This window comes from Zootoca vivipara, chromosome 2 (assembly GCF_963506605.1).
Source record: "Zootoca vivipara chromosome 2, rZooViv1.1, whole genome shotgun sequence".
Classification (NCBI taxonomy): Eukaryota; Metazoa; Chordata; class Lepidosauria; order Squamata; family Lacertidae; genus Zootoca; species Zootoca vivipara.
This window is the reverse complement of record NC_083277.1, coordinates 87,275,241-87,297,460: the sequence shown is the minus strand read 5'-3', so window position 1 is coordinate 87,297,460 and position 22,220 is coordinate 87,275,241.

Sequence of the window (22,220 nt, the reverse complement as noted above, 5' to 3'; positions counted from 1 at the left end):
CATTCAAAGTTGGTCCTACCATCAGGCAGAGTGAGGGAGCCACCTCAGGCAGCCGATGTTCGGGGAGGAGGAGTGAAGTTATGGAGGAATGGTGGAGAGATGCTGGAGGTCAGAGCATAGCTGCCAAGTTTTCCCTTTTCTCACGAGGAAGCCTATTCAGCATAAGGGAATTTCCCTTAAAAAAAGGGATAACTTGGCAGCTATGGGTCAGAGCTACATATGCCATGCAGGCAAAAAATCATCACTTTTGTCTTTCACATAATTGATAGTGTTAACTTTGTAAATTGAATAAATCAGGTTGTCATTATGTAATTCCATATCTTTCATTTCAATGCAAATGCAATGCAAATGAGGAGGGGGGGAAAACATAATCAATTACATATTGTTTGTGGATTGAAAGCAACAACAGCAGCAAATACCCTGTTTCCCCTTTTTTAATACGTAGTCGTAAAGTAAGCCATGGCAGAGTTTTTAAGCATTTGAGAAGTATAAGACATACCCTGAAAATAAGGCATACTTCCGCGCTGCGGAAACCAACCCCCACAGGCACCTCCACTCACAGAGTCACTCCATGCGGCCGGCACTGCAGGAGTGCGATCAGCTGTGAAGTGGCGCTCCAAGAGCTCCGCTTAACAGCTGATCGCGCTCTCGCCTTGCTGGCTGCATTCCCGCGCTCCACCTTCTCGTCCACAGTCATCCCTGCCGCTTCCATGCTTGCCGCCACCACTGGGCTCACTGCTTCTTCCTTGCCTGGCCCGGCCAAGGAGCTTGGAGCGCCCTGCAGTGGCAGGCGGAGCGCCTGAGCCAGCGGCCTCCGCCTGGCCCGGCCAAGGACTCCTGCAGCCCCGCCACTCAGAACCGGTGGCTGCTGCAGCGCCGAGCACTCAAGAGAGCCCAGCAGCGCCCTGAGCCAGTGCCCTGAGCCGTAAAAACCGTACCAGTAATAAAAAAATAAGACATCCCACCGAAAGTAAGCCACCCTGTGTTTTTTTGAGGAAAAAAAGTTATAAGACGGTGTCTTAAAAAGGGGGAAACACGGTACTGATTGTATTCACTGGGTTGATTTCTCTTTCGGGCATGGAATGAGTAAGTGAAAACTGACAATTTCCACTCCCATTTCTGTTGGAATTTGCTGACATCCCTAACTGCCAGCAGACATTTGTATCCTCAATTAAGTTCTTCTGAAAAATAGCAGTCCACAATGCATGCCAAGATTTTCTTCTGCTGCCCTTCCATGCTGGCAAAAAAGTAGGGAGTGATTATGGATGTTGCATGTGCAATCTCCAAATATGTGTAAAGAAAGAGACGAATTGAATTTAAGTTTTGAGGCAGGGATCTGACTGCAAAGTACAATCCAATGAGCTTCATTAAGGTTACACCTCATTCTTTTAATTAACTTCATGTTCTTGTCCTTGGCAAAGTAGTAATTATTTTTTAATCAGCCCATCACTGCACATTGAAGAGGAAGCCAACCTTAGCCTCATCTTGCAAAGAGGTGTCTTAAGAATTAACTTAATTAGCTTGTCGTCATTCCCATAAAATATGGCTTGAATTTGGAGAAAGTACCCTTCTTTGCTGTTCCAAGGTTAATTAAAAATGTAGTGCAGGAGCAGGTCAACACTGGAGGAAGTCAAGACAGATGTGGGCTCTGGCCAGTTGTGTGATTAATATTTTTCATGGATCCAGAGGAAGAAATATGTAAAATGTGGACATCACTGTAAGAAGTAATGTGAAAATGCAGTGTTCATAGCAATAAGTTCCCCCTTGCAATGCTGAATACTATCCTGCCCCCCGAGTTTCTTTGCAAAAGCTCAGTAAGCACAGCAGAAATACAGAAAGAGTAGCTGGCATTAGGACTTGCTAGCTAAACTCAAACTAGGAATTCAACAGTTGATCATTTAGTGCAGCTCTATTTCCAGAGGTTGAATTATTTGAATTATGGTGCTGGAGGAGACTCTTGAGAGTCCCATGGACTGCAAAAAGATCAAACCTATCCATTCTTAAGGAAACCAGCCCTGAGTGTTCACTGGAAGGACAGATCCTGAAGCAGAGGCTCCAATACTTTCGCCACCTCGTGAGAAGAGAAGACTCCCTGGAAAAGACCCTGATGTTGGGAAAGATTGAGGGCACAAGGAGAAGGGGATGACAGAGGATGAAATGGTTGGACAGTGTTCTCGAAGCTACAAACATGAGTCTGGCCGACTGGGGGAGGCAGTGGAAGACAGGAGTGCCTGGTGTGCTCTGGTCCATGGGGTCACGAAGAGTCGGACACGACTAAACAACTAAACAACAACAACAATTTCCAGATTAAGTTTTCTGTTAAACAACCACATGACAGCATCAGATTCTGAACCTGGGCAGTGTGGACGAGCAAGCAGGGCTTGCAGTGGTGGGGCAGGTTGAGTGAGAGGGGTGGTGTGGGGGGCATGCAGTGGGCAGTGAGCTGTGCTTGCAGCAGTGGAGTGCGCAGTGTGAAGGGGCAGCCAGGTGGGATAGCTGCTGATGGAGAAATTATATCTTCCCATTTATATTTCGATAGAACCCAGCCATCTTCTTGTAAGATTAACGGACAGGAATGGAGGTTAGAGAGAACACCAGTTTGTAGATCGTACTTTATATATGGAAAGATTCAATTTTAAAGAACCTAACTCAATCTCAAGGTATAAATTTAAGCATTTTTTTGTTGGATAAGATGTGGGTCATCAGCACAGCTTAGCCTCAGAAGATATTTTCCATGCAATGTCTAACCCTCTAGACGCACACGCAAAAAGAGGGTCTCCAGGCATGTTCAGCGTGCTTTTGTCTTAACACCGAAGAGCCACAACCCAGTGCTGCACATCTGGGATTAGAGAGAAGATCTTCCAGGTCAGATACTACTACAGTAAACTTCAACCTGACCCTGGCACATCATTTTATAGTTTAAGCACTGGTACTTGCTTTGTTTCCCATTCAAAGGTCCTGAAATCTACCCTAGAGTGCAATCCTAAACATGCCTACTTAGAAGTTCAACAGAGTTTTCTCCAGGTAAGTATGTGCAGGAGTGCAGCCTTAGAGGCATTCAGAACTGCCTACCGTATTATCAGGCACAGGACACACAGCTGTTGATGCTGAAGTCTCATTGCAATATTTGCATGGCATTGCAATGGCATTGCAATATTTGCATGATGACTGGCCCATCAAAGGGTTAAACCATAGGAGGCCCTATAAACCTTTCAGCTATGGCTGGGTGTTTTTCCAGTTACAGATAAGGTCTCTGAGAAGAAAGAAAAAGAGCACTAAATCCCCAGAAGCCCTCTTCAGGGAATTAGGATATTAACTTAGGCTTTAATAAAAACATAATGTTAACTAATCTACTGTGAAGGGTCTTAGTCACAAAATATGGTAATTTACTAGTGAAAAAATTGAACTGGGACTGAGAGTTGGGAAGCATTGCTTTCAGCAACAAAAAAATTAAAATGTGCAGTGTAATTGCAGTTCTATCAATCCAGTCTTTCAGGAAGAAGGAAGGGGTTTTTAATATACATATCAGTAGGATCTATATTATTCATCACTGCAGAACAATTCATATAGCATGTTTGAAATCAGTGGTGGAAATCTGATTTATCAGTAGGAACACTGCTTCCCAAATCAGTGTTGTGGCCTGTACCTAGAAAACCTCTTTGGTGTCTCATTGTGAAATGAACACATAAAGTTTTGCAAGCAGGCTGGAATCTCCCAGTCCTTAGGATGTGCTCTACTGGTGTAGCAGCTTCTCAGATTGGACTGATGGAGTCTAGGGTCTTGGGGTGAGTGAATCCGTCGATTTTGATTTCTCTCGGTTTTTTCCAGTCTTAAGATCAGTTCTCCACATTTCCACATCAGTTTGTGATTTCGAAAAAAAATGTTCTAATGAAAACTCAACAGCATTTTAATGCAAATTTTTGTTTGCAGTTTTCCTTAATATGCCCATTTTTGCAAAGCAACTTCCTCAATAGAATGCATATGCATGTTATTTTCACCAATATATGCATTTATATGGACACTTTATCCTAGTATATGCATTTTTGTACACATTACCTGGCTCAATAATTTCATTGCAAAATTTGGAAAAGTATGAATTTTGAAGGATGGCTGTTTTTTTAGTTTGTGTATTATTTCAGAAAATGCAAATTAGATATGTTCAGCTTTAAATGCAAAGTGAATTGGATTCTTCCCCCATCCCTACCAGTGTCTGACACAAACCGATTTAAATTCCATATTTGCATAACATGAAATACTGTGAATCTGGGAGTTTCAGAAGCTCATTTTTGAAAGTTTATCAATTTTGTGGTGGTTGAAGGGAATCTCCTGTTTTCTGTGCTGGTCTTATATCGCACTGTTTTCAGCCAGTGGATCTATGTGAGGTAAACTACAGTTCCCATGATTCTTTGGGAATGTGTTTTAAAGGTGAGATATGTATGCAACCTCTGCTTTCAGTAAGTGCTTCATCATGACAGATAGCCTGTTCTTTCCTTTGTAAAAAGACCAGTTCACCTTTGCTGAATGGCTGGCAAATTCTGACCTCAAAGAGAGGTGGGGTGCCCTTTACAACAAAGGCCACTTGAGCATGGTCACACTTCTCTCCCTCCCCCCCTCCCCCCTCCCTCCAATTATCCTAGTGTTTCATGTACGTGTGTTCCCAACCATCATTGAGCTCCTTGTGCAGAAAGGCAGAAGATGATGGGAACAAGCAAACATCAAAGAGACATCTCATATTATGACAATAAGAAATTGACACAAAATGCTAATTGGGTGGCAAATGGCTCATCCCCAGAGCCTCTACTTTCTGAGAAGTTGGCAGGAATGTCGAACAGGGGGAGGTGACAGAGGGTTTGCATAATAACTGTTGGGGGGGGGAATTGGTTGAGCCAGAGCCTGTGACTGCTATCAATCCTCATTACTAGGAAAGCAATACATAATCCCTTTTAATCTCATTCCTAACATTCCAGTTTGCTGTAGGCAGGGGCTTTGGTAAAACCAATTTTCTACTCTACGGGTAGGCTTGTAAGATATTCAAAGAGCCAATGCAGGATATCTGGTGTACATTGAGGGTCTGCAGCTGAAGAAATTGAGCTATAGGGAGAGCACTGAATATCCTTGGAAGCAGCAGCATTGTCCCTCCCCTCAAAAGGATACTTAGGATACATAGCTCAGTTCTGCATAACCCAGTATTTAAACCTCGTTGAAATGGGCTATGAGCCACATGTGTTGGAAACGTGTGTCAAACTCACAAAACCGGAAGGTATCTGTAAAATGGTTAACAGGAGGTAAAATTCACTCTAGGTTTGGTTGGAGCATAAATACTGTCACTAGTTTGCTGTTTCGACACTGGTTTGAGAAGACTTTTCTTTTTCAAAACAGGACCATCTTTATCCTATCCACTGTGGAATTCTATATCTACCATGCTTTTAATTACGGCAATGAAACTAAAACACACACACACACACACACACACACACAAAAAAATACAGTAATGAAAAAAGATCAGGGTCAAATTCAGAAACGGCCACTTTTCTATGAGTTGTAACACAGTGCAATGTCACCTACAAATGTATGAAGTATTGCATGCTGTCAACTGACATACTGTGCCTATGAGATTAAAAGAACATTCAAGAGCTTCCAAAAGCAAATAAACAATGATATGAGGGTGTTTTTTTTGTGTGTTTTTTGCAGGGGATGGGTGTAACGAATTGACATAGTTTTTTTTTTAAAAAAAATATTTCCCAGCCTGGCTTTGCAAGGGTTAATCCCACATCCAGCCTGATTGACTGGACATTCTAATGGAGGTGGGTCTGCTTGGAGCTTAAAAGGAGGGAGGAGCCGTTTTGTCCATTGGAGAGTGCAAGGGAGTGGGAGCGTGGGTGGTTGCAGGGTCAGGGTAGTGTAGGGTTTAGACGAGGAATAAGCAAGTTCCATGTTACGTGTTCGACAGCAATAACCTATGACAGTAACGAAGCTTGTACATGCATGAATCTTTAATATGAATTTGAGTTAATAAACTTTCATCTTTTATGTGCCAAGGAGAAATCGTCTTTCTTATTTCCAGCATGGTATCGAAAACAGTATAGGTGGAGGCTCTCTAAAGGACAAAAATTCCCTCAAGAGTGGCGTGGATAGTTTCTGTCCTTGAGTAACACGGTATAGGCTGAAGGTGGACGACCCGGTGTGTCACTAAGTTGCCTAAGCGGATAGACAAGCTTTTAGAGTGAGGGATTTCAAGCTGAGGGAATCTCCTCACTGGGGACAATGGGGTTGGTCGCACAAACAGCCTTGAGTTTCATAAGATTCCAACGTGTGTTGGAAGCAAACTCTATTTACTAATAAACCCAAGACTGAATAGGGGTTTATAAATGATCTGTAAGGAACTAGGGAGGTGGATTTTGCCTCAAGATTCCCTAGGAGTTCCTTTAGTAAGTGAGAGAGAAGACGGGTTCCCTAGGTGCTCTTCTAATAAGAGAGTAAGAGGGGCAACTGTCGCACCGTTTTAGCATTAGGTAGAAGGGATCCGTCACAAGGGGGCGATCAGTCTGGATGATATCCACAAATTCCTCCCAAGCTTGTGATTCTGTATCCAGTGAGGGTTATATTCTAGTAGAAGAGGCTGTGGAACCTGGCAAACCAGTTCCTTTTTCAAGGTATTGGCTTTGGCTGGGTAGTTAAGTACCAAGATCTAGCATATCCAAAGAAGTTGCTCTGTGTAATCGAATTGGTGGGCCTTTCCCACACTCTGCTCACCTAGTTGTTATGTAGGGGAACAATGGCCAGGGTTGTGTGTAAGCGAGCTAGAAGTAGGCTGCTATTTTGAGACACCAAAGGTCTGCTGTAAAACAGGAAGGCCATTCTCAAAGTTACATTCCTAGTCTTAAAACCCAGCTCTCATCTCATTCTTCAGAGCCTTCTTGTGTATTATGTAGTCAATCCCAGCTCCCTGATCAGTAGGCTGATATTTCTTTGCTCATAAGAGTTCTTATAAAGTCGATGGGAGTTCAGTAAAGAAAAATGCCATGACAGTGTGCACCAAAAAGTGTAATAAAAAACATTAAAACACCATAAAATAACAAAATAATGTTTCCAACAGACAGCAAAACATGAGAATTGTAGGGGCCAGTCAAATTCCTAAATTAATGTTCCAATGTACTGGTCCCATGTGTTAGCACATGATGCATTCAGTTGCAAACATGTTTCTTGCAGGTGCATGCAAGTTTTTTAGACGTACAGTGGAAACATCTGCGGTGTTCACCCATGAAACCAGTTTCTAGCTCTACTCAGAAAAAAAATAGCATCCTGTTAAATGGGATTGCAGCCTTAATGTATGAGCTAGCCCTTAGTCCCTTATCACTGATCTTTCAGTAGACCTCCCTGAGAGCCATTATGGTGGAGAGGGGTGCGGTCAAATAGGCATTAAATAAATAAATAAATAAATAAATAAATAAATAAATAAATAAATAAATAACTGTTGTTTCCAAATGTAGTGAAAAGATTTCCCTGACACCTGGTTAATTAAGGAGAAAAGGCCAAGCATCGTCACTGGGACAGCTTTCCTGCTTGTTCTTGAACCTCAGCTGATGCAATTTTAACACATTTATTTAATGGCTTCTTTGTAAGCCTATCAAGTTTCCCCTTCTTTAAAAGGCGATAGTGAATTGGAAGACACAGAGGGGCCTAGAAGGGGTGCCACCCTGCAGAAAGCCTCACTTTGAGGGTGGGTGATTTCCCACCCTCCCTCTTCAGCGACCTATAAACCATCCCACCAAACCTCACTGACAAGCTTGGATCCGGAGAACAAAACAAGGATAATGACACTTCTTCTTCTCCCCTCCACTGCACCCCCTCTGCCCGCCGCAAGTGCTTTCTTCTTTTCTTCTTTGTCTCGTATTTCTGAGTTAAGAGGATTTTTTAAAAACACAGTAACGAGCTCTTGCTTTGAACTTGGAATATGCCTGCTGCATAAAGCTTCTGGACCGTCCTTATTTAATATGCCCAAATATGATTAGTGTCAAACAGTGAAATATCACTTCCTTATCTCGAAGAACCAGCAGACAGGAACATTTCTAGGGATCAGGGTCTCTCTCTCTCTCTCTTCCCCCTCCTCTTCCCACTTTTCTTTAACCCCCCCCCCTCACTTTTTGGCACAACTCAGACTGAGAATAAGAGGCTTTATCATTTTTTATTTTTGTGTACAAGCCCTTCATGGATATGCCGCTTTCTTGAACCTCTTAGAAGAGACTCCTTTGCTTGTTGTGCCTCATCTGATGTGAAATCACGACGGACAGAAACGGTTTGTAGGAATGGCAGGCGACCACTTTAATTCCTGCCTGGGGTTTCTCTCACCAGCATCTCAGTCCCTTTCCTTCTCCCTCATCTCAACTTAAAGAAGTGTGCATCAAAAGGATGCCCCAGTTGAGCAAACCAATTACTGGGAGCCTTGCAAAGACCACGTCACTGCTGTGTATCTGCCAAAAAATAGAATAAAAAAAATGCTGTTTTGGCATTTTTAATTTTTCTTTCTTTCTGGAAGCCAGCATTCTGATTTATTTACATACGAAGGGTCCTGCGAGTCAACAACTGCAAGTTGTTGATAAAGGATTTGCATCTCTCATAATTTCATGGATCTCTTCAATGGCTCTGTCAAAAAGGGAGGGTGGAGGCAATGGGGGGGAAGGGCAGCTTGAAATGTTTGTATTATTATAATGCATATTCAAATTGCTTTAGCACTGCTGCCTGTGCCCTTCCTGCAGTAGTTATGCACAAGAGAGGCAGATACACAAGAGAGGCACAAGAGAGGTGCACTTTTCAAGCCTTCGCAAATCTGTTTTCGTTCACTGACGTTGTTTCTGGTTTCATGTTCTTTTCCCTGTTACATGTCTAGTATGGTTTGGATATGAAAGGCCTGTTGGTGAACAGGTCACCTTCTGTTCCACATCATATCTGCAGTGAACATGTTCTGTGTTGGGGGTGGGGGGTGGGGCAGGCAGGATGTAAAACAGGCACCCCCAAACTTCTGCCCTCCAGATGTTTTGGACTACAATTCCCATCTTCCCCGACCACTAGTCCTGTTAGCTAGGGATCATGGGAGTTGTAGGCCAAAACATCTGGAGGGCCGCAGTTTGGGGATGCCTGATGTAAAACAACCGAAAGTGTATTCATGCGAGTTTTGCAAATTAAGAGCTTGAAATTCTGAATGTTTCCCTTCTTCCTAGAAGACTTCAGAGCTAAAGTCTGTGTTTGAAGTTTAAAAATAAAGGAATGCAACATTTCATAACACAAGAACAGTGACCCCCCCCTCACTTGCTATTTCTATTTTTACAGTTGGAAGGTCCATGGAGTGTCTCTGATGGAAATAGGCTGGCCTAATGGTAGGGTGCTAGCAGCTCGAAAGCACATCAAAGTGCAAGTAGATAAATAGGTACCGCTCTGGCGGGAAGGTAAACGGCGTACCCGTGCGCTGCTCAGGTTCGTCAGAAGCAGCTTTGTCATGCTGGCCACATGACTCGGAAGCTGTCTGCGGACAAATGCTGGCTCCCAAGGCCTATAGAGCGAGATGAGTGCCGCAACCCCAGAGTAGGACACGACTGGACCTGATGGTCAGGGGCCCCTTTACCTTTACTGGTAGGGTGGCCACTTTTTCACCACCAAAAAGAGGAAATGCATAATCGGAAAAAAGGACACAGATTTACATCAGATTTGCACATGGCTGGTTCATATGTATAGCTACAAATTTAGACATAATTACGATAATTTAAATATAAATACAATGCATCTCACAATAAAGGGGGAGACGATGACTAGGAGGCCTGTGATCCTGCTCAGCCTGCTGACCAAGTGCTGTTGGTGGACAACTGCAAAGCCTCCGCTGTTTCTTTTTATGATTCTTTATCTTGGAACTAGCAGCCATTCAAACAGAGGACTTCTTCCACTCAACGACTGCCCTCTGTAAAGTAGGAAACACCTCCCTGCACTTAAAGATGAGCTAAGGTGTCCTGCTCTTCAACTTTTTAACAAGTTGGCTATGACATTTTGTTTTTGTTGTTTTGTCTTTTATTGATTGCCTAAATCAGTAGTGGAGAAGCTGTGGACATCCAAAGCTACAAATTCCATCATCCCTGACTGTTGGCCAAGTTGGCTGGAGCTGATGGGAGCTGAAGTCCAGCAACATCTGGAGGGCATCACATCCCCCACCTGTGGCACTACATAACTCTTGTCCCTTATTTCAGTCTACCATGGAGTTTTGCCCCACGTTATTCAGGAAGCTGTGGCCAGAGCACACTTAAACCTCTACTAATGTTTTGGTCCTGCGTTGTTTAGAAAAGGATATGTGCACTTCACATCATCTGTATAGTAATATAGAATAATATAGAGTATGCCTTGGATTGAGACATGGCTTGTGTGAGCAGAAAAACCCTTCTGCAAGGAAGGCTTGGCTTGGTTAAATCTGAGTTTCCCTGCCTCTGTGCTGCATTGCATGCCATGCCATGAAGCACACTGGGTGACTTCAGGCCCGTCACTCAGCCTAACCTACCTTACAGCTGGGACAGAGCAATGGGAGCTCAACCCATCGTGGAGATTAGAACTGCTGACCTTCCTCCAAGTGTCCCTATTTTCTAGGGACAGTCGCAGATTTACAGAAGCCATCCCAGTTTCTGATTTAATCCCAGAACATTCCACTTTTACTTAGGATGTCCCTAGTCTAGGGTGAGCTCCTGTTGCTCGGTCCCAGCTCCTGCCCACCTAGCAGTTCGAAAGCACATCAAAGTGCAAGTAGATAAATAGGGACCGCTCCGGCGGGAAGGTAAATAGTGTTTCCGTGCACTGCTCTGGTTCGCCAGAAGCAGCTTTGTCATGCTGGCCACATGACCTGGAAGCTGTCTGCGGGCAAACACTGGCTCCCTCGGCCTATAGAGCGAGATGAGTGCCGCAACCCCAGAGTCGGACACAACTGGACCTGATGGTCAGGGACCCCTTTACCTTTTTATTTTAATCAGAGAAACGTTGGAAGGCATCAAGTAGGACATCCTCAGGGGTTTTTTTCCTAGGTGGCATACACCGGAACTCAGTTTCGGCATCTCAGGTGGATGCCATTGCCATTCTAAGAGAATGAGGGAGGTGTTCATGGTGAGTTCTGACACCTGTTTTTCTAGAAAAAATAGCACTGGAAAGCCCTATTTTCATCAGAGAAATGTTGGAGGGGATGGTCTCTGAATCCAACTCTTTAACAGCAAAGTGCACTGTGATTCCCCGCATTGCTCCCCCAGCTAAAGCAGCCAGAGGCCGTCTTGATGGTAGACTTTTGCAGTCAGAAACCACAGGCTAGTTCCAGGAGCGAGAGTTTGCTGGAAGTCAACACCTTTGCATTGTGGTGTAACCATAATGGATTAACCCGCTTTCTCCATGCTTGTAATTGCATCCACCTAACTGGGCGAGCAGAAGTGGCCTTAACTATTAAGGATTCTGCTGGAAAGGTTGCGGGCTGACGGAGGGGGCACAGGAAGGGAATTAGTGGCTGTTTCTATCGTTTCATCTCCTTCAGCTGTTAATTCAAAAATACCTAGGCCTAAGACCCCTTTATAGCTCTGTGGCAGGTGGCTGGAGTGATTAATCTGTACAATTACTTTTAATTATTAGGGCTTTGTTGTTGCGGCTGGTCTTTCTGGACAGGTGGCCAGCAGAGCAGGCAGCGACTTCAGGGTGAGGGCAAGAATGTGCCCTGGCTGTGCGTCAAACCAATCACCCCTTTTGGCCAAAGGAGCAGGTATTCCCCGCAGTTTGGTTAGTTAGCCCTTTTACACCTGGAGCGGAGAGTCTTGAAAAATCTGTGGTTTTATCCTAGGAGGCAGCTGTTCCTTAAACACGGGCATTTCGTGGGACCAGATATTTACATGCCCAGCTCAAATGATTGCATTTAATTAGCGTTTATGGGATTCCCCCCCCCCTCCTCCGAAAATTACATTCCTTGTGGGTTTTCAACATTCCTTACCTTATTAAAACCAGCAATGCTGTGTTTTGAAATAGGGTTTGATAACAGTCTGTTTCTTCAGAGCATTTTGAAAAGACTCTGCCAGCAGCCAAACCAGCAAGTCTGGTGGAGCAATTAGCATGTTGGACCAGGACCTGAGAGACTAGGTTTCAAATTCCTGCTCAGCCATGGAGTTCGCTTGGTGATCTTAGGCCAGTCACTATCTCTCAGACTTACCTGCCCCATAAGGCTCTTGTGGGGATAAAAATGGGGAGAACCATATACACTGCATTGAGCTTCTTAGGGGAAAAGATAGGATATACATGTAATATGTCAGAATTAAAATAAATAAATAAATGCTGATGGGACATTTAAGTTACCAGTCGGTACTCATATGCTTAGAGTGTGGTGAGTAACATGTTGTGGGGTTTTTCTCAGGCTATATTCACATATCACATTTTGTAGAGGATTGGCACTCACTCTAAACCCTGATGGAGGCACTCACCTGTGCTAAAAGTGGGAAGAAGGCAAGGATTTGCTTGAAAACCCACCCCAAAGCCTCTGTGTACAACCAGCTCTCTTGCCAAGTAGGGAAACTCTAAGGGAGGCATCCCCAAACTGTGGCCCTCCAGATGTTTTGGCCTACAACTCCCATGATCCCTAGCTAACAGGACCAGTGGTTGGGGAAGATGGGAATTGTAGTCCAAAGCATCTGGACGGCCGAAGTTCGGGGGTGCCTGCTCTAAGGGTTTTTCCTGGTTGGCACTGTATCTCCCGCCTATGATCACTGCTGGGCTGGCAGTGCCATGCTGGTGTGTCTGGTGTCAAATAGCAGGCTTATGGTTAGTACTGAATTTTCTAAGCCAGAGTGCTCCACCAAAGGGACAACCATATGGTGGAAATGGATTCAGCTCAATAATATGAGCAATGGTGTGTGTGTGTGTGTGTGTGTGTGTGTGTGTGTGTGTGTGTGTGTTTTAATGCACACCTGAAATCCTATAAAACCTGTCAGTAATATATACGTGTCAATGCTTGCTTAATTAGGGAGTCTGGACCTCAGCTCTTTTTGGAAGGCGTGATCAGGAATTTATATAATCTCCACCAAAATAAAATAAAATGCAGATTCCATTCTGATGAAAGTAAGCTGTCAGTTATTTATTTAAATTAAGACATTTGCATATATTTGCTTGATGTTCTCATATTTCCTTTAGCCATAGGGAGGGAGGGAGAGCTCAGTGATGGCGCACATGCTTTCATGTAGAAGGTCCCATTTTCAACCCTTCAATCAGGTCAGGAGCTGGGGATGGCTAAGAGCTCTGCTGGAGACCCCTGAAGAGCTGCCACCACTCACAGTAGATAAGACTGGGCTTGCAAGACACATGCAATAACTAAATATTTATTCCCTGGCTCCTGGAAGCTCCACTCACACTGGCTGTTTCTGAACATCCCTCAAACGTTTTCATACTTACCTCTGTCATGACAGCAAGGAATAAACTTTCTTTTTTGTATGTGACAGTTGGGATTGTCAGGATGCTGAACACTGTAAGCTCCTTGATCTAACCCCCAGTATGTGAAAGATGATTGCATCTGATAATCTTCTTCTTTTTTGGTGATCACTCGTAGCCGAGTAAGATTGTCTTCCACAAACACGATTTTAACAATGGGTCCGTAAGTGACTGTGGAGGCCAATTCTGGATCCACACGTCATTCCACATTGGGGACATTGGTTTCCAGGCGGGAGATGATCACGGTGTGGATTTGCCAAGCGTGCCTTCCTCTTAGCATGTTTCTCCCTTGCGTCCTGAGATCGAATTTCTTCAAAGCCCATGACACCTTTGGTGAAGGCTGTTCTCCAACTGGAGCGCTCGCAGGCCAGTATTTCCCAATTGTCGGTTTTTATACTACATTTTTAAAGATTTGCCTTGAGACAGTCTTTAAACCTCTGATTTAAAGATGTTTAAAGTCTTTAAACATCTGATAATAGCATATATCATTCTAGTATACAGCCTTTGTAGCCCATGTATTAGGTTAAAAAAAACCCCTCACTTCATAACCCTCATTTTTTTCTACTCTGGATAACCAAAGGGTGTTTTTCACAAGTGATGGTGGATCTGCAAGTATGAAAATATAGTGCAGCAGTTGGCTCTTACTCATCATGAATAGCTCCACACTACACTTCATGAAATACTCTTTCTCTTACAAAAGGTACTGTTTGCTCATCTTCCTCCATCCACTGCTCTTTTTCCTACCCACCCTTGTTTTATTGCCTCTATAGAGAAGTTACATGCCGACACAGATTTCTCTCCTGGGATGATGTTACACTCTCTAAATCAAGTTGGGGGTCAGCAGTATCATATGGATAAGAGGCTGTATTTCTCTCATGTGATTCTTTTAGTGGAGGATTAAACTTTCTGTCCTAAAATAAAAGCAGCCCTCCGCTTCCCCCTAACCCCTTTGCCCTAGATACAGTATCCGTTCTTCCTGCTGGTCTAGTGAGCAATCCATCCAGAGATTTGATCTTGTGACTTAATCGTTCTCTATTCAGTGTGAAAATGAAGTGAGAATCTGAACAGGAGAGATGAGAATAAGCTCTGTGACGAGGAGAAATTTGAAAGGAGCTGAGTTTCATTAAGAGGAGATTTTCCACTTCCCTCATCATTTTTTGTGAAGATACAGCACAAGTACGAGATGGTGAAAATGCATGAAACTAATGAAATGAATCTGCAAAGCAGATTGAGGGCTCCTCAAGACTGGTGGTACCGGTAGGTTGGGGGGTGTTGTTGTTGCCCCCCCTTTGGCAGGTACTGTGCACCATGTCATTTACAATAATAGTTCATTAGTGCATCTGTGCTGGATTTATACTGGACCATCCACACATCATTCAGCATGATTTGTTGTTCTGCAATGCTTCCCCAATGTTTTGCTGTATGGAGAGGCACTCTTGCAGTATAATGCCACAAAAGCTGGACAAAAATTAAACTACTGTAGAACATCTGTGGTATAAAAAGTTACAAGATTTCTGTTGGCAGCTATGGGATGTGTCCATAACTGGCATCCAATGAAATATGGGTGTGTTTAAGGGGGCATCTTCTATGTAGGAGTGGCTGGTCCAACACAAACAGGAACTCAACAGGAACAGCAAACAGTATCCCATATATAATGGATTTTTAATGGTATATTTGTGACTGTCAAAAAAAGGTACTAGCAGGCATACTGACACCTATGGGTGCCATGCTGGCAGCCCCCTTAAACCGAGCCCAAATGAAATCCCCTGGCACTATGACTATGTTTGCTTAAATAACACTGCAAGCCCAATATGTCTGTTACATTTTTGCATTTATGGGCTGAGTGCTTGGCACTACCGTAACACCACCCATTCCATCATCTATCCTTCTGTAGCAGTCTCTCTCCCTATTTTATACAGTAGTACCTCTCGTTACGAACTTAATTTATTCTGGATGTCCGTTCTTAACCTGAAACTGTTCTTAACTAGAGGCGTGCTTTCGCTAATGGGGCCTCTTGCTGCCACAATTTCTGTTCTCATCCTGGGGCAAAGTTCTCAACTCGAGGTAACTCTTCCAGGTTAGCGGAGTTTGTAACCTGAAGCGTTTGTAACCCGAGGTGTTTGTAACTCAAGGTACCACTGTGTTGTTATTATTATTATCCCCCACCCCCGCTCAACTGAATCATTAACTGTCTGGGAGCTTATTTCCAGCAGGGAGAAGGCCTTGCAGGAAGGAGTATCTGTTACAGAGATCAGGCACCTGGGCCTGTCCATGTCTGGAGCAGACAGACTATTGCTAGAGGACACTAAACACTTCATAAAAAGGAACACTCAGCCTAAGACGGCATCTGCCTTGAGATGCTTCTGATAGTTAGTCTTTAATACAGAAAACGTGTTTTTGCCACGGTTGAGAGCGAGCAGGACACAGGTTCACAAATGGTCTGGATTTTCAATAAAGAATGCAGCCTAAATAAAGTATTGACTTCTTTCCAAGCCTTCACAACCTTTTGCCTTTAGTTGGCATTATTCTCTCTGGCAGAGGATGGCCCCCTCAGGCTGCGTCTGCGCTACGCATTTACTTCAGGTAGGTGCCAATCTGGGCGCACATCCAACTTGTGGATCCGGCACAGAGATGAACCTTTGCCCAGCACAGTCTCAGCAAAGTCTGCATTGCTTTGGTCAGGAACTATATTGCATTCTGGCAAATTCCTCAGAAACAGATGGAATTGCTATACGGGCACACACACAACTCTCTTTTGGTGGTATGTGGAGTGGAGAAAGCCACAAAATCCCATCCCATCATAGGACCGTTGTGAATTACTGCACAGTTATCTGCCCCATGTCAATGCAAGGTGCATTTCTCTGCACTGTTGAGAGTTTATAAGTACATAATATAGAACTCAGCTCCTGTTCTGTATCTCCCCTGGCATCGTCCATTCATTGAAATACATACACAACACAATAATCTCCTGCCAATGGTTTTGGTAGCCTGGAGACCATCCAATCATACTAATGGTAGGAAGCATGAATCACAGGCTCTATCTGCACTACACATTTCAAGTAGTATCATACCACTTTAAACAGCCATAGTTTCCCCCAAAGAATTCTGAAATGTGTAGTTTGTTAAGGATGCTGGTAGTTGTTAGGAGACCCCTATTCCTCTCACAGACCTATAATTCTCAGAGTTCCCTGGGAAAAGGCATTGATTGGTAAACCACTCTAGAAAATCTGTTTCCTCCAAGAGGAGCTGCATCTGGTTGGCAACCACTCTCTGAAGAACTTTGACCAGAAAGGGGACATTTTCCATTTGGGAAGGGTCTTAATACTACCTCCGTCATGGGGGCCATTGCTTCTTGAAGTGGGACATTGATTGTCTCCCTGGCCCATCCAGCTGTCACCTTCCTGCCACATTTTAGAAGACATGAAGGGCAAGGGTCCAAGTCACAAGAGGTTGCATGAACCTGGCCAAGTGCCTTGTCCACATCATAGATTGCAGAAACTGAAATTCACCCATTCACACGGGGCAAGAAAGTGCTCCAGATATTTCACCAGAATAACCAGCAGTAATGATGGAATACAACTTCCAGTGGATGGAAACCCTCAACAATGCTTAGCAAACGTGTCACAGGGAGCTTTAGATAGCTGCACCATCAGCCTAGGGCCAAATATGTATAAATCCTTAGCTACTCTCCACAGTTCTACTTGATGGCAAGCTGAGGATTCAACAGAGCTGGAAAAGTTTGATTTACATTTATGTGTCCTGAATTTGATTTACATTTATGTGTACCAATAAAACACTTTGGATAGACACTCATAAACATGCCATGTGCAGTAGCCCTGAGAGAGATTGTCACCTAGAAAAAGATGTGCAGATATTAAACCAGAGGGATATGCATATATTGACAGGCAATATCCTTTCTTTCATCCTCTTTGGGCAAATTGCTAGAATTTCCTAATACTTTTACACAATAAGCACAGCATCTCCTGGAATCCTTTTCAGTGTACTTTGGTAATTGTTTATTTTGTCCCACAATAAAGGCTCATCATCTCCTCAGCCAGAATAAAAACCTTCCCTGAGGCTCTTCTTCCACCATGGCTTCTTCCACTAAACACCTTATTTCCAGCGTGTTGAGTTCCCCTCCTGACACATGCTTTGACAATTCCCCTTCCATTCACAAAAGCTGATGATGACTGCTCATTTGGTCAGTAATGGGGTATGCACAGGAAGGTGTCAAGTGTCTTTGCTCAGCAGGGGTGCCCCTTGAAAGGGCTTAGCTGAGAGCTGCAACTTAACCATGTCAGGTTCCCTCCTCCTCCTTATTAGACCTTTAGGCATATACACAGAGGATACACAGGGGAGGGCATTAATGCTTGTAGCTCAGTAACAGAGAGATTGTCATCCTGCTTAATCCTCCAACTAAGTGGAGCAAGCACTGCCTTCCTTAAATCTCCAAACACACAGTACCTATTTAAGAGATGCAGTATTTATATTTCCCCTTTATAAGCTGCTGTCATGTACTGAATTTGTACCTTATACTGAACACTGGAGTTTTCTGGGCAGTTCTGCATTATGTTTTTATTGGTATTATTGTTTTTATTGGTATCCAGCATCTTGAAAACAGCACCTCTTACCTTACTATTAAGACTGTATTTTGAAGCTTGAAACATTTCTGAAGTAAGGTTTGTGACATTTGCATGCACCCTTGTGCCATCTAGGCTTGAGTTATTTCCCAGCATTCCTTGGTGGAAAGGAAGGGCTCGCTGTTATTCTCTAAACATTTTGGTGCTCGGAGTGGAAAACAAGTGTGCCTGTTTTCTTTTGTGAGATAGCGAAGACTTTGCAAAAGGAATTGTGGAATGGGCTGACAGCCAAGTCCTTTGAAGGAATTTGAAAAAGCACCTGATTCTTCCCACCTTGTTTCCTTATTGTTAGACAGAGGGCACAATGGTACCCTCAGATGGTTCCACTACCCATCTCTGTTGCACTGTGTATAGGAACACAAACAGCTGCTTTATAGTGACCCAAGCTATTGCTCCATCTAGCTCAGTATTGTCCAGAATGTGCAGCTCTTCAGGGTTTCAGGCAGGAGCTTTCCCTAGCGCCACCTGAAGACACCAGGGATCGACTGCATACAAGGCAGATACTCTCTCATTGAGCTACATTCCTTCCCCAAATGCAAGCATTTCATGTACATTAAGTGCTTTGCCATTTCCCCTGTCCAATCAAGGATTTAGTCCACTGGAACCTGCTGGTGATTGCTCCTTCATCCCATTGCTGCATGCATATCATTCTGTTTTTTACTTGCTTTGTTTTGTTTTTAAAGATAACAGTTTTAGCAAGTGTGCATATGGATTTAAGTTTCAAAATGGTTCTTTGTTGGGAATCACAGTGGCAGGAGCAGGAACACAGCACTGGTGGTGTGGGCAGAGAATGGATGGTCAAACTGAAATAGCCCCCATGCAGAACCAATTTGTTCTGGAGTTTGGTGATGGGCCATGTCCTTAATTCTAGCCAGGATTCCAGAATATCTGTCTAAAGGCAAGTCCACCACGTATCTTCTACTTCATTGCCAAGTCAGAGGACACTCTTGGAATACCTTTGGTGTATGTGTATTTAGAACTCTCATGTCTTAGTGTCTATTATTTTTGTGGGCTCCCTGTCCCCACATGCACAGAACAGTAGCCCTATGTAAACAGCCATGTGGATAATTGCCTTTTTAAGAGATCCCTCTTGAAACCATGTTTGTATTGGTCTCCAGGCTTTCACTGAAGGAGCAGCAGAGAGTAAATGTACAGTCTGAACATTCTCTCCATCTTCCAAGCAAAAAGAAGAAGGGATGGGGGGAAATAAACAAAAGGAATAGCTTTGCCCACCCAAGGGGTGCTTCTTAGGGATTATTCTGCTCCCTCCCCACCCACCCCAGCCCAGCAGTTTCATTTTGGACTCAAGCCAAGGTTAATATTTAAGTGAGATGCTGAGTCAAGCGTGGAAGGCTAAGTGATAATAGCAATGAATCGGCAGGTCCCCCATGGTCTTAGTGAAATATAAACATTCATTTGTTTCCATAGGGTTAGAAGAAGCAGTAGCACAATGACAGCTACCTGAGAGAGAGGGGGGAAAACTTAAAAGCAAGGTAAGAATTTAAAGAATACCATCCTTTAAGCCACAGAGAATAAGTACAATATTAATATGTATCTGTGTTTAGTAGACACAAGCTTTTTCATTGTAAGATTTGACCAACTGTTTTTGGTCTCAATTCCCACATCTGCAAAATAGGAACAAGCAACACAACTAATTTCAGGGATTTTTGTGAGAATGTAGAAAATACCCTCCCCACCTGCTGCCAAGTTATTGAGATGGTAAATAACTAATTGCATGGGTTGTAATACAAATTTAGAACTGTTTCAAGGTAGATCCTGTGCCAAATTAAAAAGTGGTGTCTCCCATCTTTTAACAAAATTAAGCTGTTTAGGAATTACTTTAGGAGACTTTGTCCTTTTCCACTCCAGTTTCCAAAAGATTTGCAACTTGACATGGCTTTGTGTATCACAATAGTTTGAGAGAGAGAGACAGCAGAATCTAGTTTAAATACACATCACAGCAGGGCATACTTTCACATAATAGGATGTTAAGTTGATACTTCTGCAACACATTTCACAACTGGATCTGAAAGTTAGCTGTCATCAACTGCCATCTTAATAATATGTCCTATTTTAGAGATGGTGGGTGACTGTTCCTGCCTTTCTGCAGTAGGAGAATGAAAAGCCATAGATGCCATTTGTCCAGGCTTAGTCTCACTCAGGTTCTGATTAGCATACTGATTAGCATACCTGAAGGAGTGTCTCCACCCCCATCATTCTGCAGGGACACTGAGATCCAGCGCTGAGGGCCTTCTGGTGGTTCCCTCATTGCGAGAAGCAAAGTTACAGGGAACCAAGCAGAGGGCCTTCTCGGTAGTGGCGCCCGCCCCGTGGAACGCCCTCGCATCAGGTGTCAAAGAAATAAACAACTATCTGACTTTTAGAAGACACCTGAAGGCAGCCCTGTTTAGGGAAGCTTTTAATATTTGATGAATTATTGTATTTGGGGGTTTTTGGACCTTCAAATAGCATGAAAAGATGGCAGGCACTCAATGTCTCCACTTCCTTCATACTCTGGATCACAGAGAGTGGGGCTATAGCTAGTGGCAGAGCATAGCTTTTCTTTCCTAAGGCCCCATGTTCACTACTCAGCCCTTGTGGTTAAAGGAGCTTGGCTAACAGACTGTAAAATATCAATTGACAGTCAGAATAGACAATTTTGGGCTAGATCCACCAATGACATCTATTAAGGCAACATGTTCAGCAACACAAATGGCTGTTTGCACCCTTGCACCTTGAGCCAAGGCATCAGATCAAGCCACTTCTCCATTAACATCCAGTGTGTTTCCCTAACACAGCAATCCTGGGTCTGGAGGATGGCTGGGCGGCTAGGGATGAGTGGAAGATTCTCAGCTGATCTGCAATCTGCCAGCTCCTTCCTGGTGGCCCAGGGCAGAAGGATGAAACAGTTTCACAAACTATTTTGCTGCACCAGCTCCAAGCTGGCAGATCCTTGGGTTCTCTCCAGTAAACAAACTGGATAACCACCAATATGGTTGGCTTTAAAAGAGGATTAGACAAATTCATGAAGGATAAGATTATCCATGGCGACTAGCCACAATGGCTACGTTCTGTCTCCACTGTTGGAGGCAGGATGCTGTTGGGGAAAGCTCTGTTGTGCTCAGATCCTCCTTGTAGTCTTCCATCTTGTTGGCAGGAACAGGATGGAGTTTTGGCCTGTTTAAACAGAGGTGCCCTAAGGACTCATCACAATGCCACTTGTCCCATGTCTAGAAAGCAAAGTCCGGGCGGTTTACTGCTTGTCCTGTGCTTTGTAGGCACAGGTACGAGTGGTTTTGCCTTTGCTCCGCTACTTTCGCCAGAAAGCCTGCTCTTTAGCATTCAATTGGAGCAAATGTCAATCTGGAGAAAACCAGACAGACATTTGCTCCAATTCAGCAGTAAAGATCAGGGTTTTCTGGGGGAAATCAGTGGGGCAAACACAAATCTGGATGAGCCCCAATTTTCTTATGCTCTGGATCCAGAAGACTCAGCACTGGCTTTGCTTCTCCCAATGAGAAAACCCCATTTGGGGACCTTATACCAGCTACAGGGGCCAGCGGTAGTGTATTTTCTGCCACATTTCAAGTGTGTGCACCAACATCCCCTGCACTGGCAGAGCCCCCGTCAGCAGAAAGACACCTCTACAAGATCTTAACCCTCCCAGCAGCACAGATTTAAGGATTAGGATTGCTTGGTAGCACGTTTCTTTACATAAAGTAACTACTATAACAATGCACTTTTTAAATGAAGGATGGTTGACATTCACCAAAAAAGAACCAGGGGTGGGGGTTTTTTGAAAGGGGGGGCAGGAAAGCTAACATTATTAAGGTGTAAGATTCACAAAACCAGCCAAGTTTTTTATACACTTAACTATTCAAGTAGCCAAGTTAAACAAGACACAATTAGGGTTTAATGTGCCCCCCACAGCTCCCAAATGTGGGTTTATGGATCCCAGCAGAGCCTGCCCTGGACTAAGTTGTATGGTGTTTAACTTGGCTGCCTATACAACTAATTCTTTTCTTTCTTTCTTCTTCTTTGGCTCCCCTTATACATATCACACCTGCAGGAGTCTTTCAAATATCACACCCCCTTCTCCTTCTT